Source organism: Piliocolobus tephrosceles, chromosome 1, assembly GCF_002776525.5.
Source record: "Piliocolobus tephrosceles isolate RC106 chromosome 1, ASM277652v3, whole genome shotgun sequence".
NCBI classification, from domain to species: Eukaryota; Metazoa; Chordata; class Mammalia; order Primates; family Cercopithecidae; genus Piliocolobus; species Piliocolobus tephrosceles.
Genome location: NC_045434.1, coordinates 119476879 through 119496302, shown reverse-complemented (window position 1 = coordinate 119496302; position 19424 = coordinate 119476879). Strand labels below are relative to the sequence as shown.

The 19424-nt window shown below is 36.2% G+C and overlaps 1 protein-coding gene across 2 annotated transcripts in view; it reads right to left on the bottom strand.

The window, feature by feature from the left end:
- Nucleotides 1–19424, bottom strand: part of OLFM3 (olfactomedin 3) — a 199845-nt gene that overhangs the window by 160792 nt on the left and 19629 nt on the right. The window contains exon 2 of one of the 2 annotated variants that reach the window (XM_023191308.2): nt 9890–9950. The exons of the other annotated variant lie outside the window; for it this stretch is intronic. The gene's annotated coding sequence lies outside the window, so the exon portion shown is untranslated. The remainder of the gene's footprint in view (nt 1–9889; nt 9951–19424) is intronic. 2 annotated transcript variants of the gene reach the window in all.

Sequence of the window (19424 nt, the reverse complement as noted above, 5' to 3'; positions counted from 1 at the left end):
CTGAATAATTAGGAAGTAAGAGAATAACAGTGTGGCTTCTTAAAAGGTTAGAGACTATTGACATTGACAAATAACCAATTCCAAGCATCAGATATCCAGCAATAATAAGGAAGTGAGAATGGAAATTAGAGAAACTGTAGACATTACTTTTCTCCTAAGCATATTTAATTCTGAAATTATCCCAAGGGATAGGGAGGGTGATAACATAATGCTTACATTTAACTGACAACCAGAGAAAAATGTGAGTGCACAGCAGAAAGAGGTGCAGCAACTGTGGATTGTGCTATGATTTATGAGACTAAATGAATGAGCTGTAGAGTTGCTACCGCATTCTGAAGACGTTGGCAAGTGAATGGCTTATATCACCGATTCTGCCTCTAATTACTGAGCCTGTAGTAACTAACCCAATTTCCCTGAAACATTGAAACTTTTAAAAACACAGCGGGAAAAAGGCACACTATATGCTTTACTCAGTACTGAAGTTTTGAATTACATATTCATTGTGTCCACTGCTTTTATTAGCTTGAAAAGTTTTATTAAATTTCACATTTAAAACATTGCAATATTAGAATGTCACAGATTTTTGACTACTTAGCCCATCATATCTTTTCAACTAAGTCATTTCAGTGATTCTTTTTTACACTGTGAGGCAGTAGGTGTGACGCATGTTATCAGTCCTGTTCTACTAGGAGAAAATAGGCTCAGAAATGTCTAATGCTTTTCCCAATTCATATAATTTATTAGTGTTGAAGTCAACATTATTCCACTATTTGAGAGCTTTAGCTACAACACTACATTGTAGATTTGGGGACTAGCAGAGCATACAGATTAGCTGCATCGTAAGTTTTCTTCAGAACATGCATGCTTTTTATCATCTTAATTTTAGAATGTAGCAGTGTTTGTGATCTCCAATCAGGCGAGATAAAGAGGGGATTTGGAGAAGACACAAGAATAATTTCCTGCATAAAATGTATGAGCATGAGAGTGGATTCTTGAGTTAAAGTGATTTTTTTCCTTCAAATAGTGTGGTATAGTCTTTTAAATGATTTTATTTTAAAAAGTTTATTTATTTTCAGTTGACAAATGAAAATTTATGTTATTATGTATACAAAGTTATGTCATATATATAGATGATTATATATATGTATGATATATATGATTAAATTAATGTGATTGGCATATCTGTTACCTCACATACTTATATTTTGTGGTAAAAACATTTAAAATCTAATTTCTTAGCAATTTTCAAGTATACATTATTAACTGTAGTCACCATGCTGTACAATAGATTTGCAGAACTTTTTCCTCCTAACTAAAACTTTGTACCCTTTGACCAACGTCTCCCCATTCGCCCCCACTGCCCCGGTCTCAGCCCCTGGTGTTAGAAAACAATTTTGGATAAAATAGTTACAAAGCTTTTGATCAGGAGGTGCTCCGGACTACCTATAAGCTGCATCTGAGGCTGCAGTGCATGCAGGCATATCAGTTAGAGTGCATCCTTGTTTTCAACATTACAGAATAATGTTTTATTGTTGAATATGTTAAAGGCGGTAAAAATATAAAGCCGAACAAGATAGGTCCTAGACTTTGGAAAAATACATATTTCTAAAATGTCAACAGATTCTTCCTTTCCTCCCCTGCTTTTTTTTTTTTTTTTTTTTTTTTTAACGTTTTTACTTTCACTTTCTAAAGCTCTGTTGAATTTGGAGGCATAAGGATGAGAAAAGACTGGCCCCCAACTTGAGTGCATTGTTCACTGTGAATCTTGATAATAATAGGTATCCCTCATCAAGCACTTTTACATGACATGCACTGTGCTCGGCTCATAAAACATCTAGCACAACCTTATGCAATAGGTATTTGGATATTATCAGTTCTTAACGCAGAAAATTAGTCATAGAGAGATCTTTAAATTTGAATTTAGATCTGTCTCCATTGGGTTGCAATACAGAAATTAGACTTTTAAAAAGGCTGCATGGCAAGATAGAAAGGTGACTCAATCTCCAATGAGGCTAGATAGCTGCTAAGTCAAGACCCCATAAGGCAGCATTAATCTATGTAAGTGCCTTCAATTTCAGAAGCTGTTAGTGATTGGACATGACAGAACTGAGGGTTGCTGATATGTCAACCAAACTCACAAGAAAGTGGAATACATGATAAAAAAGCAAATTTATAATTTCCCATGAGAAATATGAAAAATGGATTATTTTATTTACACTGACCCCTAATTATCAGAAAAAAATCTGTGTAAGAATGCCTCATCATATAACACTAATAATATCAGTGTCTATATCCTTAATTCTCTCTACAGAAGATAAAAGTGTTTCTGTTGCAACACAACACTTGTGTTCTTGAAAAACCCTGTATTCTGCAAAACTATGTACTAAAAATAAAATTACAAGGCTGATGGAGGAAACCTATGTAATTGTGTACCCAAAGCACTAACATAAACAGTGATTGTTACCTAGAGAGATTACTTGAATAACTTGGAAAGGGAGTTCAAGATAGCTGGACTTTGCACCATGAAATATTATAAAGGCTGAAAGCAATTGAATGGAAATGCTGACTTTTAAGCCAACATTGATTGACAACGCAGAAGACAGCGGAACTCAGACTCATTGTGACTGCTCTTCAGATGCACTCCGCAGTAACCGCAACATGCCAGGAGCTTAGAGCAAGGCAGGGAGTGAAGAGATCTGGGGAGGGTAACCTGGGTCAACGGCTCATTATAATTTCACTCTCACTATTCCAGCTCCACTTGCCTAGAATAAATTTTGTATAAAACCATACAACATTTCTGTTTTACTAGCATTATTGCTGTATTTGCCAATCATATGAGCTACCTGGTGTTACAGAAGATATATTGTAACAGAGCAGTCTGGCTGTGTTGTCCTAAGAGAGTACTCTTAGCCCTGTGTAGTTCTTGGGTGAGTTTTGCCAAATTGCCTTAGTAATGCTCATTTTATATTTATATATGACTGATCAACTCTCCCTTTTGATTGACACATTCTTAAGCTCTGTAATATCTTTAGTCAGGGTCTCTCAACCCCCTCTACAGATGGAAGGGATTAGAGTTAACTAGAACTCTAGAGTTCTGCTAGTCCAACTGAGAAAAACCCAGAATAGCATCCATCGTTCATGTTAACCACTCTGCTTCAATTTATACACAGATAGAAAGTTCACTGACTTCTAAGATGGCCCATTTATTCATCTACTTATAAAAAACACACATGACCATAATATTTCTAACATTTTGAGTGTTTAGAAAGGACAACATACTTAAATAAATCTTAAGTTTAATAATAAATTGGACAGAAAGAAAATTCTGATTTGGAGACGATGATGAGACTATTTGGATAACATAAGTAAAATGTTCAATGGCTCTAGGAGTCATTTTTTTAGAAATGGAAATTTACTGTAGGAATGCTTATCTATAGAACTGGGAAGAGTAGATCATGGGGAAAATAAAAATTTCTCAGAAGTATATTTTTAGAGGATTAATGACTTGTCAATTTCTCAAGTAGTTAACGACAGATTGTTGCATATAGAAGCTGAAAGAGAAACTAATTTGTATTTATATATAATGTTACATTTAATTTGTAAATGGAGAAATTTAAGTTCAGTAAACAAGATGATCAAAGTCATTTGTAAATTATAGTAACATATTTAAGATAGATACTGTGTTTAGTAATCTATCAAATTTTGCATTTTATATTTCATTCCTAGAACTTATTACATACCACATTTGAAGCCTTTTTTGTTAGTGAAAAATAGCAGAGACACAAGAAATCATTTTTCTTAACATAGACATTTTTTTATAAAAAATCTTTTTAAAATATTTAAGTCTAGTAAATAAAATTAAGTTAGAGATAGAAAATACCTGCAGAGATCCCTTTCCTAATGATACAGATCCTTGAAAGACTAAAGGAATTATATAACAAACAGTCATTAATATTGTTCTGATTTACAGTCTTGTAGTATTTCAGAATAGAGGAGATAGAGATTTACTGCAGACAGTGAGGAGAGACCATGCATTAGAAATAAGCAAATTATCAGACTAGGTCGCAAGGTAACCAATATATTTTCATGACTGAAAGATATAACTTATGAAGTTATTCAGGACACCGGACATAAAGTTTTCACAAGAGGTGAGTTACATAGAGCTAGTATGTTTAAAAAAAAAAAAAAATCAAAAGAAAGAAAGCCATATAGCAATGTGCACCTTGAAGGGTACAGAGAGTTCTGAGAAGATCTCAGGGTTCAGCTACTTAGCTTCCTTTCCTCTCTTCTGGATTTCTTTTCTACCATCCACAGCAGCTTCCCTTTCATCTGTTAACACTCCTGTCAACATTTTTCATTTTACTCACCAAAATCTTCAAATTACTCAATTTTTTAAGCACAATTTCTGCTTGTCGTGTAATAGGTGTAGAGGTGTTTATTGAAGCTAAGTTAAAAGTTTACTGAAGCTAAATTAAAAGTTTACTGTTAGTCACTGCTCATTAGTTATCAGCACCTTTTCTTTTGGGGAGTTCAGTGTTGTAAGAGGAAGGGTGATGGATGGAATTACAGGGATTATAAACTTCATGGAGGTCTGCAATTTGATGCAATCAGTTTGTATGGAGTTTTGACTGAATATTATATATCCCACCCCCTTCAATCTGGAATACCTAGCAAAACTCCTTCCTTCTAGTAGGGATTTTGAAGTGATTAGTTAATGTAAGTTACAGTAAAGTGGATTTTTTGTTTCTTTCCCTTTATAAAATACAAAAACACCAAATAAAAGAAAAAAATCATCTTTTTTTTTTTTTTTTTTAGAGAATTGAGCTTTATTCTCCAACTGGATTGTTGAGCACAAATGATGCGAGGATTATAGCCAAATGCAACTTTCTTCTTGATTTTTATTGATCCTTGATAATATATCCAATGGGGTGAGTTTCTCTGGCTCCCAGTGAAAATTCTAGCAGGTTCCATGACTTCTTACATTTTGATAAAAATAACAGCTTTAAAGTTACTTCAAAAAACAAACATAGTTTTGATTCAGAAATTATCTTGTCCCTCATAATAATCAAAGAACAGAAACTGTTCTGTGTTAAATATCCTTCTCCCATCTCAATCTGACTTCAAACTGAAAACGTGGAGCTTTACTTGTAGTTTTCTTTATCATTTCAACCTGTTTGTCTCTGCTTTTCTTTAATAGTTGTCATTCACTGTCAAAATTGACAGTCCAGGGCGGTACATAGAGAGGAGCGGAGGTGGAAAAGTCAGTTCTTACTTGCTTGAATATTATTACGCTCTTTGGGCTGCTAGTTAAATTTGGCAACCCTACGTGGTGTTCAGTTAATTGAAGCTAACCATCTCATTGTGTAACTTTTTGGGATTTTCATGAATTCCCTGGTGGGCTCTCTTTCCTGCAGTTCAGTTGATACTAGTAGATGCACCATGTGCAGAATGGAGCTCCTTTCTCAGCACTGGAAACCTGGCAGTACACCTTCAGATTCGTTCTGCTGGGGTCTCTTCAATACTTCTGGGTCACCCTATTGGGCAGGACTCAGAGCTCTCATGATGCATTACTCCCCCATTACCACCCATAGTGTGTGGAAATTCTCACGTATTTCTTTTCCTGACAAACTCGAGGAGTACAGACACTTCCGTGATCACGCTCCTTGTTCTGCTTCCAAAGCAGAAAATCAGCTTTTCCCTTGACTTCTAAATTCTTTTCAGGTGGGAAGGTAAACCCTGACCACAGTAAACTTCGACTGGGTCCAGTATAAGTTTTATGTGTCTAATTGCAGAAAATCCACTTTAAAGTTCTGCAGGTGGTTCTTTTGAAGCCCTCTTCACTACGATTTGTATTAGAAGATAGCACCACAGGTATCTGGAGTGAGGAGGCTGAGACTTAAACAGCCTGGCTTGACTCTCTTAGGAGAAATGTCTCCATCATTTTTTCTCTTTCTCTTAAAAAAAAAAAAAATCTCTCAGACTACTTTGTCTTTGAGTTTAATGAGATCCAAGAGATACAAACAAGTTTCATTTCACCTCTTTGTGAATTCCTTTATATCCTTTTTGTATCACTGGTTTTGATAAGGAGACCAAAAGAGCTGGGAGGACACTTACATTCATCCCTTTAATAAATTCCTCATATGAGATTGGAAATCTACCCTGTTATCTGTTGAAAGTGAGGAAAAGAAGAGTTTCATTTTAGGTTTTTTTTTTTTTTTTTCGTTTACACTGCCAACATAACAGTTATTAAATGTATTGTAAATACGGACTTACAAATGAGTTTTTTTCATCAAGGATAACCATGTCCTAGAAGGAGTGGACTCTCCTTATTCATGTTAATAGCACAGTAACTAGTACAGTGCCTGGGGCATACGGATATTCAATAAATAGTAGTGAAAGTAAAATTTATGCTTATCTTGCACAGCTTTCACTTTCATTGATATGTCTGATCGTTGATTTTCTTCTCAGTTCAGTTAACACTGAGCAAAGCTTTATAGAAGAGATTCCTAAATTAGTCTTGAAGCAGATTGTAGGTGGTGATGGTGGTTGTATATGTATGTGGAAGAAAGTTTAAGGAAAGTATGGCCAAGAGAACAGCAAGTACTAAAACATGGGGGTGTGAGGAGAAGCATGTTGGGAAACGTTGAATATTGCTGCAGTGTGTGGTAGAATGAAAAAGGCAATAAATGAGATTAGAAAACAGCATACAGGTTTTATATACCCCACTAAAGCGTGTGCAGTTTATCTTTAGGATATTGGGGGAATTTTGAAGAATTTTAATTGGAAAATACATTAATTGAGAATAGAATATGTTTTTACAAATTTATAAGAGAAAGACTGAAAGTAAAAAAATTAATTGAAAGTGCAATGTGTTTTAAAATATTCAGCAATAAAGTTTCATGTTTCTGTTGATTAACTATGTAGGACTTTAAATGGACCTTCACCATTATCAAGCAGTTTGCACTTTCTAAACTTTGTTTTTAGCAAAAAAAAAAAGAAATTATTGTTTAAACTATGAAAGTTATTGCTATTTTCACCTCACAATCATGAAGAAAAGGACCTGGGAATTTTGCTCTCCACTCCTTGCAAGTAGATTCTTTCTACAAATGCTCATTTAATTCTGAGTTAAAGAAAGTAAAACTAAATACGAGAATATCAGCTGACAGTATACAAGAGAAACCCATTTTTATTTTAAGCAAGTTGGTACAAACCAATGGAAGAAAGTAGAAACTGGGTTAGATGAAAGGCAATACTTCAAGGGAACTGGCATTTTGCCATAACCTCTCTCATTTATTTGAGGGTATGTCCTGTCATGTGGGTAAAGTATAAAGAAGCATTTCTGTGACAGCAAATTAGTCAGTATAAGACACTCAAGTCTATGTTCTCGCTTAAAGAGGGAAGATCATTCAAATCTCTTTAAATTGTGATGAAGTTTAAAAGCAAAGAAAATAGCAACGACAGCAACTGTTTTAGGAGAGAGCAGCAATCGTTTAAAGGGTACTAAAGGACCCCAGGAAAGTACAGAAGGATCAATTGAAATTTCCTTAGTACTTAGGAAACAGTGCTTTTGTTAGTTTTGGCAAAAATTATCTTCAAATAACCTGAATAAATGCACAATAGTATATAAACACCCAGGCTAATGGGAACTATCCTTCAGGGCAGAAAACAATCAAAAGAAGATTAAAATGTGGGCTGCAAAACAGGACAAAGATTTCAAAGGAAGGAAAAAAATGTGATATTTCTGAAGAATTAGCCATTAAGTCATGCACATTTATTGTAGCCAGACTTGGCAGTACAACTGCTGGTAAAAGAATGTCAGAGGTTTCAATATAAAACTCCTATTAGAAGCAGTTATTGTGTAAAATTAGCTATCCAGATCTTTGAGCATCCCACACCATCTGGCAGAAACGTACAAGCCCAGATGTCCTATATCTTTATACAGAGTTTAGTGTCACTGGGTATCAAACCAAGAACCATAAATATCTCATTCCAGGGAAAAGCTAAGATATTGCTCATAGATTCAATTTACTCTACTTTGTCATTAGTTCAAATAACACACCATATTTATTTATAGTACCCATTCCACTAAACCAAATTGAAGAGGTTATATATTTTCTAAATATATTCTGAAGAAGCATATATTTTATGTAGTGAAGAGTCACATATTTTCAATTTGCATCTCCAGATCCATTCTTTACCTTTCACCTCCTGCAATGTGTTTGTGGGAAAAGGGGCTGATCATTGCCTTTTGGTTGTATTTGGTAAATGGGAGATAATGTAGAACATCAAAGTCAGGAGGAAAATGAAGTCCATATATTTATTCCCTTAATTATCTGCATTTGCCAAAAGTCCTAGTTTATTTTGCATGAGCCTCTCCAAAAGGTGTATACCTCTCCAATTTAGATAGCTAACTCCCCTTCTTTCATTAAGCTTGGGATAGTAGTTGTTCTCTTCTGCTATTAGCCCCGTGGTGCTGTAACATTTCTTGTTGACTTTCTTTAACTTTCTCATATGTTTTTATTTTTCATTTTCATTTTTATTTATTACTTTATTCATTTTTGAGCCAGGGTCTTGCTCTGCTGAAGTGAAGTGGTGCAATCATAGTTCACTGCAGCTTTGATCTCCCGGACTCAAGGTATCCTCGTGCCTCAACCTCTTGAGTAGCTGTCACCAAGCCTGGCTTTTTTTCTTTTTTCTTTTTTTTTGTGCTACAGATAAGGGTACTACGTTGCTCAGGCTGGTCTCAAATTCCTACGCTCAAGCGAGCCACTTGCCTTGGCCTCCCAAAGAGCTGGGATTACAGGCGTGAGCCACTGTGCCGAGTCCTTCTCATACTTTGGTAAATGAATCCTTTATTAAAGTTCTTTGTTTGAATTTGCCATTCGTTCCTATTCAGGGCACTGATTGATAAGTATCCACTTACTAAAAGGTAAATGGCTTAGCTTGTGGGGAAATGTTTTCATGTTATGTGCTGATCTGGTGTTAGGAAAATGTACAAGATGACAGAAAACCAATTAGTTAGAGCAAGGGAAGAGAAAGTGAGCACTGACATTCTATTTGACACTTACCAAAGCATCTGGAGGTCTTTACTGAGATCCTGGCTTGGCGCTCTCATATTTCTAGTTAATACACTGATATGAGGGCTTAATTTTGGCAGATGTCTTTCTGATTTTGAAGGGTGTATGTGTGTTGAAAATACTTTTCCTTTTTTATTGTTAGCAGTTTGGGTTGGATATATTTCTTATATCTGATCGTTGGATAAAATTCAGATCTAAAAAAAAATAAGTACAGTGTAAGTTTCCCAAAGGGAAATATTCTGAATGTCTGCTATAGAAATTAGGGCAAGTGTGGTTGTTTCATTAGCATTTTATTTCTCTACTTCTCTGTTTCTTTTATTGTATTTTCTCATTAACCTCCACCAGTTGCTATTCATATTAAAATTCCTCCAGGCTGTATATTGCCCTTCACATTTTTATCTTTTATGCTACCTATCTCTTTTGGGATCTAACACACAGCAGGATTTCAATATACTATATCTATATTTAAATCACTCAGTAATTTGGGTTTCTTGTTTATATTTCTGAGTTGTAGTCCAACTGTGTACTCATGCCTACCCTTAAATGTCTTCCCTATTCAAAACTCTGATAATTTCTCATTTCATTTTGACCAAAAAACAAAACAACAAATACCATGACCTCTGTGGCTATAAGTGATTTGCCTTCAACTTTACTGTGTTGGAATTCAGTCTAAGCTGCTGTAGCGAAAAGAGAAAAAAAAGTAATATAAAAAACAATGGCTTAAGAAAGGCAGAAGCTGATTTTTCCCTCATGTAACAGTCGAAAGATCAATTGTTCAGGGCTGGTCACAAAGGGTTCTGCTAACCACTTACATAACACTTTCATTTCGGGATCCAAGGTGACTACTCAAGGTCCTGCCTTTTTACTTCCATCCTAGTCAGTGAAAAAAGCAAAAAGGAAAATAACTGGAGGACGAAAGGAATAAACACCAATCGTTTTAAGGACATGGTCTGAAAGTGGGAAAACTTATCAGCAGAAACAGAAATTGGCTTGGGAACTGTGTTATACAGTCATACCATGGAGATGCAAACCATTTTCCCACCCTGGCCTGTGTTTCTTTGCCCTGACATACCCTGAGAAACAGGAATGGTAACAAACTAACTTTTTTTCCTTTAGAGGAGTTGGGGGAGGTGGTATGTGGCAGTCATTCTTCAGAGTATTCTTCCGCCCCCGGAATCCACTCTTATTCTTTTCCCTTTTAGCACTGACTCTTCTCCTGAAAGGCTGGTTGCCTGTTATTTTTGGATCAAACGTATGAAGAAAGATCTTAACTTCTCCTTTTGGAAGTTTCAAGTTTCAGGAAGCCAACTAGCCAGTTGGTTTATTTTCTTGACCTAATGATGCATTGGTTTTAACAAGGCAGCTGAAGCAACAAAATGAGTGGCTTGCCATTCTGCCTAGTCACTATAAGCTTGAGTACTAGAGTGAACGGCAAATAACTTTGTGTGAGTCCACATATTTTTTAAAATCTCCTGATCCTATGAGTTCATAGCTTCTCTACCTACATGATGCATTTGGCACTAGTTTGAATCGTCCCATCACATCCTTTTTACAATTGCGCTCTTCATCTAGAAGAAAACTTCACACCATAAAGAATTATGTTGCAAGAGATTTCCAAGTCAGAGAAGATAGCTTTCACAGAAATAATGTTCCAAAGTGAACTTAGGTTTTCCAATTAACCCACAGAATAGTGTTTAGTCCATAGTGTAGATAATGTGTAGCATTATTTTCAATTCTGGATCTTAGGAATGGGGTATCATCTAGTAAAGGAAACTGAAATGAAAAAGAACTTCCTCTCTTTTGTTCTGAAAAAAAAAAAAAAAGCGTTGGTACCCCTTCCTCATATATCCCACTAGTATTCCATATACCCTTGCTTTTTTAAGGCCACTTATATGGAAAAGGCAAAAGAAAACTAACTTCTATTCCAATACTCTGTTTTCTCATTACCTTCAAATTAGCTACTCTCGCTATATAAAATTGTCCCTGTATCTCAATGACTTCAGTCTGAGAGGAAGAATGTTATAGGATTTAACAAATTTCACTAATATGTGAACAAAAAGCAACAGCTCCTTATCATTCTCAGAAATCACTGGAGTTTTTAAAGAATGATGATTTTGTTGTGAATTGATTCGTAGAATTTTAGGAAACATAACAAGGTAGTCAAGTGAAATCAGGAAGCACAGAGATTAAGAATGGGAACATTCTGGCCGGGCGCGGTGGTTCACGCCTGTAATCCCAGCACTTTGGGAGACCGAGGCGGGCGGATCACGAGGTCAGGAGATCGAGACCATCCTGGCTAACACGGTGAAACCCCGTAGTTCCAGCTTCCTCTGTCACCCAGGCTGGAATGCAGTGGCATGATCAGAGCTCACTGCAGCCTTGACTTCCTCCAGGCTCAAGCGATCCTCCTGCCTCAACCCCTAAGTAGCTGGGGCTACAGGCGTGCCACACCACACCTGGCTAATTTTTTTTTTTTTTTTTAATAGAGGCAAGGTTTTGCCATGTTGCCTCAGCTGGTCTTGAACTCATGGACTCAAGCCATCTGCCCACTTCAGCCTCCCAAGAGTACTGGGATTACAGGTGTAAGTCACCATGCCCGGACACTTGTCTTTTTATTTTCATAAAGAGGCAAAGCATTAGGTACTCAATAAAGATTTATAGAATGATTATGTCAACGTACATATACTTTTTCCTCTATTTAAATAATCAATTTTCTTCCTGTGTTATTCAGACTTTAATAATATGTAGCCAACTCCAACATGTTAGATGAGACTTTCTATTTCTATGTCCAGCAATTCTTAATGTTGTCCATGAGCACAAATCTTTTCTGGATTTGCCTTCTTACTGATTTTTTTTTTTTTTTTTTTTTTTTTTTTTTTTTTTTTCCTCTTTGGGCTTTTTTTTTTCCTCCATACCATCACTAAGATGTGTCTGTGTCTATGTCAGGGAAAGGATGTCAGTTAGAATGGTAGTGAGGATAAGTGAGTCGGCACTATGAGAAGGTACTGGAACCAAGGGTAAAGGAAGAGGTATTTCTTTCTTTCTTTTTTTTTCTTTTTTCTTTTTTCTTTTTTTTGAGGCGGCGTCTCGCTCTGTCGCCCAGGCTGGAGTGCAGAGGCCGGATCTCAGCTCACTGCAAGCTCCGCCTCCCGGATTTACGCCATTCTCCTGCCTCAGCCTCCCGAGTAGCTGGGACTACAGGCCGCCCGCCATCTCGCCCGGCTAGTTTTTGTATTTTTAGTAGAGACGAGGTTTCACCGTGTTAGCCAGGATGGTCTCGATCTCCTGACCTCGTGATCCGCCCGTCTCGGCCTCCCAAAGTGCTGGGATTACAGGCTTGAGCCACCGCGCCCGGCCAGGAAGAGGTATTTCTAAATGGAGACTCGATTGAAAAGGAGAGCGTCTTATACCAACCAGCAAGTCAGTGGGGGAGGTCTGGAGTGATTAACTGACATAGGAGTTTCCTCCAGGTCTCCCTCATGCCCTTCAGGCTACTGGTTGCCATTTTGAAATGACAGACCTTCCCCTCCCCTCCCCTCCCCCCACCTTCCCTTCTTTTCTCTTTTCTTTCTTTGAGATGGAGTCTCACTCTGTCGCCCAGGTTGGAGTGCAGTGGCAGGATCTCCGCTCACTGAAACTTCCGCCTCCTGGGCTCAAGCGATTCTCTTGCCTAAGCCTCCCTAATAACTGGGACTACAGGTGTGCATTACCACACCCAGCTAATTTTTTATATTTTTAGTAGAGATGGGGCTTCACCATGTTGGCCAGGCTAGTCTCGAACTCCTTACCTCAGGTGATTCACCTGCCTCGGCCTCCCAAAGTGCTGGGATTACAGCCATGAGCCACTATGCCTGGCCTTTTTCTTTTTACTTTAAGATTATTCTTGACATTTATTTACTTCAGATATCACTATAAACATATTTCAAGTAGCGAACGGAAAATAGTGAAGAGAAGATGAAGACAAAGTAATTTGTCTAAACACTACTTTCTCCTAATGAATTAATTCTTTTCTTTCTACCTTTCATCTACCCCTACTTTCTGTAATCTTTTCCCCCTTTCCTCCTTTTCTTTCTTACTCCTTTTACAAATGATTACCGGTACCTACTTCCTGTCAGGCATTCTGCCAGGCTCTGGGGATATAGATAATGAAGACAGGACTCTGATTCTTGTCTTTTAGATGCTCACCTTCTACTGGGGAGACAAACACAAGCATAGGAAAATCATAATAAAATTAGCTTTTATAATGATTTCCCCAAATACAAAAGACGAAAAGGACCATGCTCCCCCCACCCGATTTTCTGCTGGAGTACACTTCATGCAAGAGGAACAATTTGAGCTGAAGCATGGGTGGGAGTTTTCAAGGCAGAATAACATAGAGGGGAGGATATTCTAATCCTGAGGGATAGCGCATACATAATACACTGTGGCATGACAAAAATCATGTTTTGAATGTTAAAGCACATTACTGCTGTGTATAAAGTGCAAGTAGCTGAGTGATGGCAGATGAGCAATGTACAGCCAGCTTTTGAAAGCCTCTATATGCCATATAAAGGAGTTTAGGTTTTGTTCTGAGATAATGAAACTGTTTTGATGACTTTTGAGTGGGATTCTGAAATAATTACATTTTTAGCCATCGTTGGAAAGATTATGCTCACAGCAGTGCTGATGGCCAGGTATTATTAAAAATACAGTATAGGAGAGAAGTGGGCATCAATTGTTCTGGTCTGGTGAGAAATGAGGGTATAAGCCAGAGCAGTAATGAAAGAACTGGAGTAGAAGGGCTGATTTAAATTAGATTATTGGTGCAGACACAGGGATTGGTGCTTGCTTGAATGTGGAATGTGGACGATATTTGGAATAGCTTTTGCATTAGAATTTAGAGTGACCCTATGCTTTTCTTTTCAGCTGATTTCTGCCAAATATGAAATTGCAATTTGCATAGAAAATTTTGTGAAGACTTCAGAGTGAAGAAGTCTGCATTTTCAAGTCTTCTGGTAAAATCATGTTCTTGTTGCAAATTAGAGAACAGCCCCACCTGTTGACAGATCTTTGATGGCAAGGCTACATTTTCAATGCTTTCTAAAGATGGAAAAATTCCAGAATAAAGTTCAGAAAACATGGTGAGTTAAAATGAATAAGTTACTTAACTGGGTATATGGTATTGTTTTCAATATTAAAGATATTTTGAGGGCCACTTAGACAAGCTTTAGTGACCTGAAGATGTCTATAATTATATTATAGTTCGAGAACCAGAGATGATAAAAATTTGGTCAGATCATTTCTTAATTTCTCTTTGTCCACTTTTTGTTAATCATGTTGTTAGGAGAATGGGGACTGTTCCTATGAGAACTAAAGGAATCTTTTTTGTTTGTAGTTTATGTCCCAGTAGGTAGATAATACAAATTAGTTTTGCTTTAATAATTTTTGGATGTATATGTGTGTGTCTTTATATATTTTATATATAGCATATATACACATACTTATGTATTATATTTAACTGTAATATATAAATATAAACTTGACTTTAAGATACTTTTTTAAAGTAAACTTTTAGTTCAAAGTTTATTTCTTTTTAAATCAGATCTTTTTACCCGGTACACCTATATCTGTGGCACAACTAATATTTTTTAAAGTTTATGTTCAATTTCTTTCAAGTCTTCCGCATTTGATTTTACTGCTTTCATCTTCCTTTGTGAAAGTAATGATAATGTGGCACCTACTGCTCCATGAACAGATTGAATGTTTCTGTCCCATTGGGGGATAGTCTTGTGATATTTCCAGAAGAATATTAAAAACCTCACTTTATAGTAGAAATTATCTCTTTGTGAATACTGAATGTCTTATCATAATGCTGTTGGTTCTGCTATTTTTTCATACATTTCAGTGGCAAAAACTGAAAATTAGTGCATTGATCATAATATTAAAAATGCATCCCTTTCTACTACTTGATCAGTAGTACTTCCCAGTGGATTATCTTGTCTGACTGAAATTGGCTAATTCTTGAGAGTAGACTTTAGGATCTTGGTTCGGAAAACATTTTAAAAATGATTATATCTAACTCCTTCAATTTTCAGATAAGAACACTGAGTCCAGAGAACTCAATGATAATAAATGTCTTAGACAACATTATAGACCCGGGTCTAGAACTTACAGTGCTTTGAAGCACAATCTAGTAGTTTTTTCAGGTTGGGTCTTGATATAAAATGTTCACAACTATAAGAAACAAGGCTTTATTTATTCTTGACAGGGCTCCATTTTGCTTTTTACATGTAATTATTTTCTAAAACCATCTCTATGCTCAAAAGCTTAGACCCTTCTCTCACTTGTGGAGTAAGCTGCACGGTATATTGAATATAGACTGTATGTACCATAGAAAGTGGGTTTATAGATCTATTAGTCTCAGTTCCTTCCACAACCACTTATTGAACTAGCTACAGTGTGCCTCCTCTGCAGCAATGGCAAAAATAAAGTGGATTGAATTTCTGGCCTTGAGGCATTCATGAGAGAATTGGATACCTACACAAATGACTCTAAAAAAAAATGGGCTGTTTAAATGTTATAGAAGAAATAAAAAAAAAATAGTGCTATGGGGCTGTATTAGGGTCTTCAGAAAAACAGAAACAATAGGTACATATGGATGTATGAGAGGTGATTGTTTATGGGAACTGGCTCATATAATTATAGAAGCCCAAAGCCCCAAGGCGTGCCATCTGCAGTGGAGAACTAGGAAACCCAGTGCTGTAATTTAGTCTGAGACTGATGACCTGCAAATCAGGCAGGGTGCTGGTGTAAGCCCTGGAGGCCGAAGGCCTGAGTACCAGGAGATTCCATGTCCAATGTCTGAGGCAGGAGAGCATAGATATTCCAACTGAAGAGAGAGTACATTCATCCTTCCTCTTTTTTTTGTTTTTCTGGGGTCTCAAGGGATTGGACAAGCCTCACTCATTGTCCAGGGTAGGTATTGTCTACTGAGTTTACTGATTTAAATATTAATCTCTTGTGGAAACATATTCACAACCATACCTAAAAATAATGTTTTGCCAGCTACCTGAATGTCTGTCTGTCTGTCCAGTCAAAGTGACACTCAAAATTAACTATCATAGGGGCCATCAAAAGAAAAGTCAATTCTGCCTGGGGGAAGAAGAAATAGTTGAGTGAAACTATGAAAAATCAGTAGACTTTAAGAGTTAAAGAGTAGAACAATTGGTCTTCCAGGCAAAATAAATATTGTAAAGCAAAGGAATGAAGACTCCAAAGGCACATATGTGGGAATGGTAATTTTAATAGGCCTACAGTAGAAAGTATCAAGAAGGACTAGAAAGAGAGATGAGGTCGCAGACAAGGATTTTGTGTGGAATTTTTCATTTTTTTCTAAAGTCAATTTCTGATTGTTGGCAGTTTTGATAAAAGGAGCAGATGGAAAATAAATTTGCTTTCTTCTGCTATTTCCCCAAGGATTTTGAAATAATATAGCTAAGATCATTCACCCTTCAAAAAGATTATTACAGTCCGAGCACTTTGGTTCATTTCCTTTTTTTTTTTTTTTTTTTTAAAATTTGTTTAGCTTCAAGACCCCGTTTACGCTGCATATATACATGGCTGTTATTGACTCTCCAGTAGTCAGCTTTTCTCCTTTCCCTAACTCGTAGAGGTTCTATACCACTAACAAAAAATTTAGTGGCTGGATCATGGTAGATGCCAAAAAAAAAGAAATTGAGAAATTTAACAATTATTTTCACCCACTATCAGGTCTATATTTAATGCTTTTTAAATTTTTTAAAATTTTATTTATTTATTTATTTATTTTGCCAATGACTAGCACTTGGTCGTGTTTGTGGAAGAAATTAGTGCATGAGGGGGTAAATGGATTTTCTAGGATTTTGAGTGTTTCCACACAAAGTATATTGTTTGACATCAACCTTCTGATTGCTAATTATTTTTAGTAGGGTAACTAAGCTGTAAATATCTTTATATCATTCCTCAGCTCAATAATTTCATAGTTACTAAAGGAGTGTCTTAGAGATCCCGATCCCTTAATTGGACCAGTTTTACCCTCACTTTTTAGTTTTAGACATTGAAACAATGGCTCTTCTTTCATAATTTTATGTCGCTGTGGAGATGCTATAAAACTCCTCTTATCCAGGTTATAAGGACCCATAGTGTTCTGTCAATGTATTGCTGTGCTTCTGCTGAGTTTCTTGAAACAAAGCACTGCTTTAACCTAATTCTGACAGGGTCTACTAATGCTACATAACCCTACAACCAACTGATGCCTGTGCTCCGAACCAGGCTTGTGGCAGACAATTTGCAAATACTAGATTGTTTTGACATTTGCCTATCTATTTTTTGTTTGGTCCTGGGTTCACAACTAGAGTATAAGCCCCATGTACTAGGGATTGTTCCTGATGTATTTCTGAGCCATGTTCTCTAGAAAATGGTGCAGGTTAAATTGGGAACGTGAAATAACATTTTTGTTGTTCTTCAGGGTTCTTCATTCTATCTTTCATAAAAGAGATGTCAGAAAGCTCTTTCTCAGTCACCTTTACCATGGCACTTGTCTCCTGAGTTGATTACGACTTTAACTCAACAATGAGAAGCCAATATAAACTCATCAGTTCATGGTCTGTGGAGGGACATGCTTTAAAGACGGAAGTAAATCATATAATTATCCCTGCTCCACAGGAAGCAAATTATTTCAATTATCTGAAATTAACTCTACATCTAGACTTCTCCTAGGTAAACAATTGCTGTTTGGGGACAGTGGTGTGGATATTGTCAGAAAACATTTATATTAACACTTACAGTGACACATTAACACACTTACATAGTCTCATGGATAGAAAGTAAATATCTGGCTAAATCACATACATGCATTTAGTTTTAGAAATGAAATTAAGCTTATTATCTGTATGCTGATGCTTTTATTTCTATGGAAATATAAGCAACATCCTGTGGACATTATATAATTAATAGTAAAACATTAAAACAAAAGTTTTCAGTTTTAAAAATATGTCCTTTTTTGTGGTGGATAGAGAAATCTTTAACACATATGAAATAGTTGGCTGTATTTTTTTTTTTAAGGGAATAGGTTTTTTTTGGCAGTTGACTTACAGCCAGTCTTTTCTGTCAAAATATCAATGTTTTCTTGAGGATAAAAATAGTCTCATTGCAGCCAGCAAAATGTCATTTGAAACTACAAGTAACCGCTGTCACAGAAAAGGTAAACCACTTATTATTAATGCTTGTAACACAACAAGGAGTACAATGATTTCAACAGAGATTGCTATTTCCACACAGCTCAGAGTTATCACAAGAGATAGCAGAAGTAAGGGGAAGGTAGCAGAATGTAGCCCATTGCACAGAGGCTACTATATTGAGGAAAGAATATTCAGGAGACACAGGGAGGAACGCAGCTTAGTACCCACACACAGAGAGTTGAAAATATCAGGGAAACAAAGATTATGCAAAAATCAAAGAAAGAGCATGAAAGAAAAGCAAAGTAAGAAAGAAACGACAGAAGAAAAAAATAGCAAACTTTTAAGGATTTTCTACAAGTTAACAAAAGTCTAGCTATACTTAAGTGGACATTATTAAATTCTAATGGGAGATTTTAAGCTCTTTGAATAATTAATAAGGAGAGAGTAGAAAAGAACATAAGATTGAGACATGAAAGTCTCCAAAACACTCCAAAACAATACAGTCAATTTGCAATTGGTGATGTGTGGGTATTTCTGTTATTTTAAAATAAATTTACCAAATATATAATTAAATAATTTTTTTTGAGACAGAGTCTTGCTCTGTCTGATTAAATAATTTTAAATTACTCCATTTTGTGTTTAAATCCCACTTAAGGAACTCTGACCTGGTATTATCAGTAGCTGAACTGCATTGTATCCAGGTAGACTGTAGTGACCATCTGGTCCCTGGACAGCTGCCCAAGACTGGACAGACTATTGCTGATTTTTAGCTGCACCCATGCCTTTTTCACCAAATGGAGAGGATTTACATAATTGGTAACCTAAAAGGAGACAATTACACACAGATACAAATACTAATACAATAATAGAAGTAGCTATGAGGCTATAATTGGTATTAGTGTTTTTGGTTATTTCTGTCTTGTTGTGTTTCAGATGCTGCCAGACACTAGTATCTCATGTACTTCCCATAATAATCTTGTAAGTCAGACTTCTTTTTTTCCTTAAATTTGTATATAAGTAAACTCAGGCTTGTAGAAGTTTGTAATTTCTCAAGATTCTACTGCTAATAAGTACACACTCAAAAAAATCACCTCCATATCATGAGTTTTTAACCACTATGTTATACTGTAAATTAGAAAAATAATTTGAA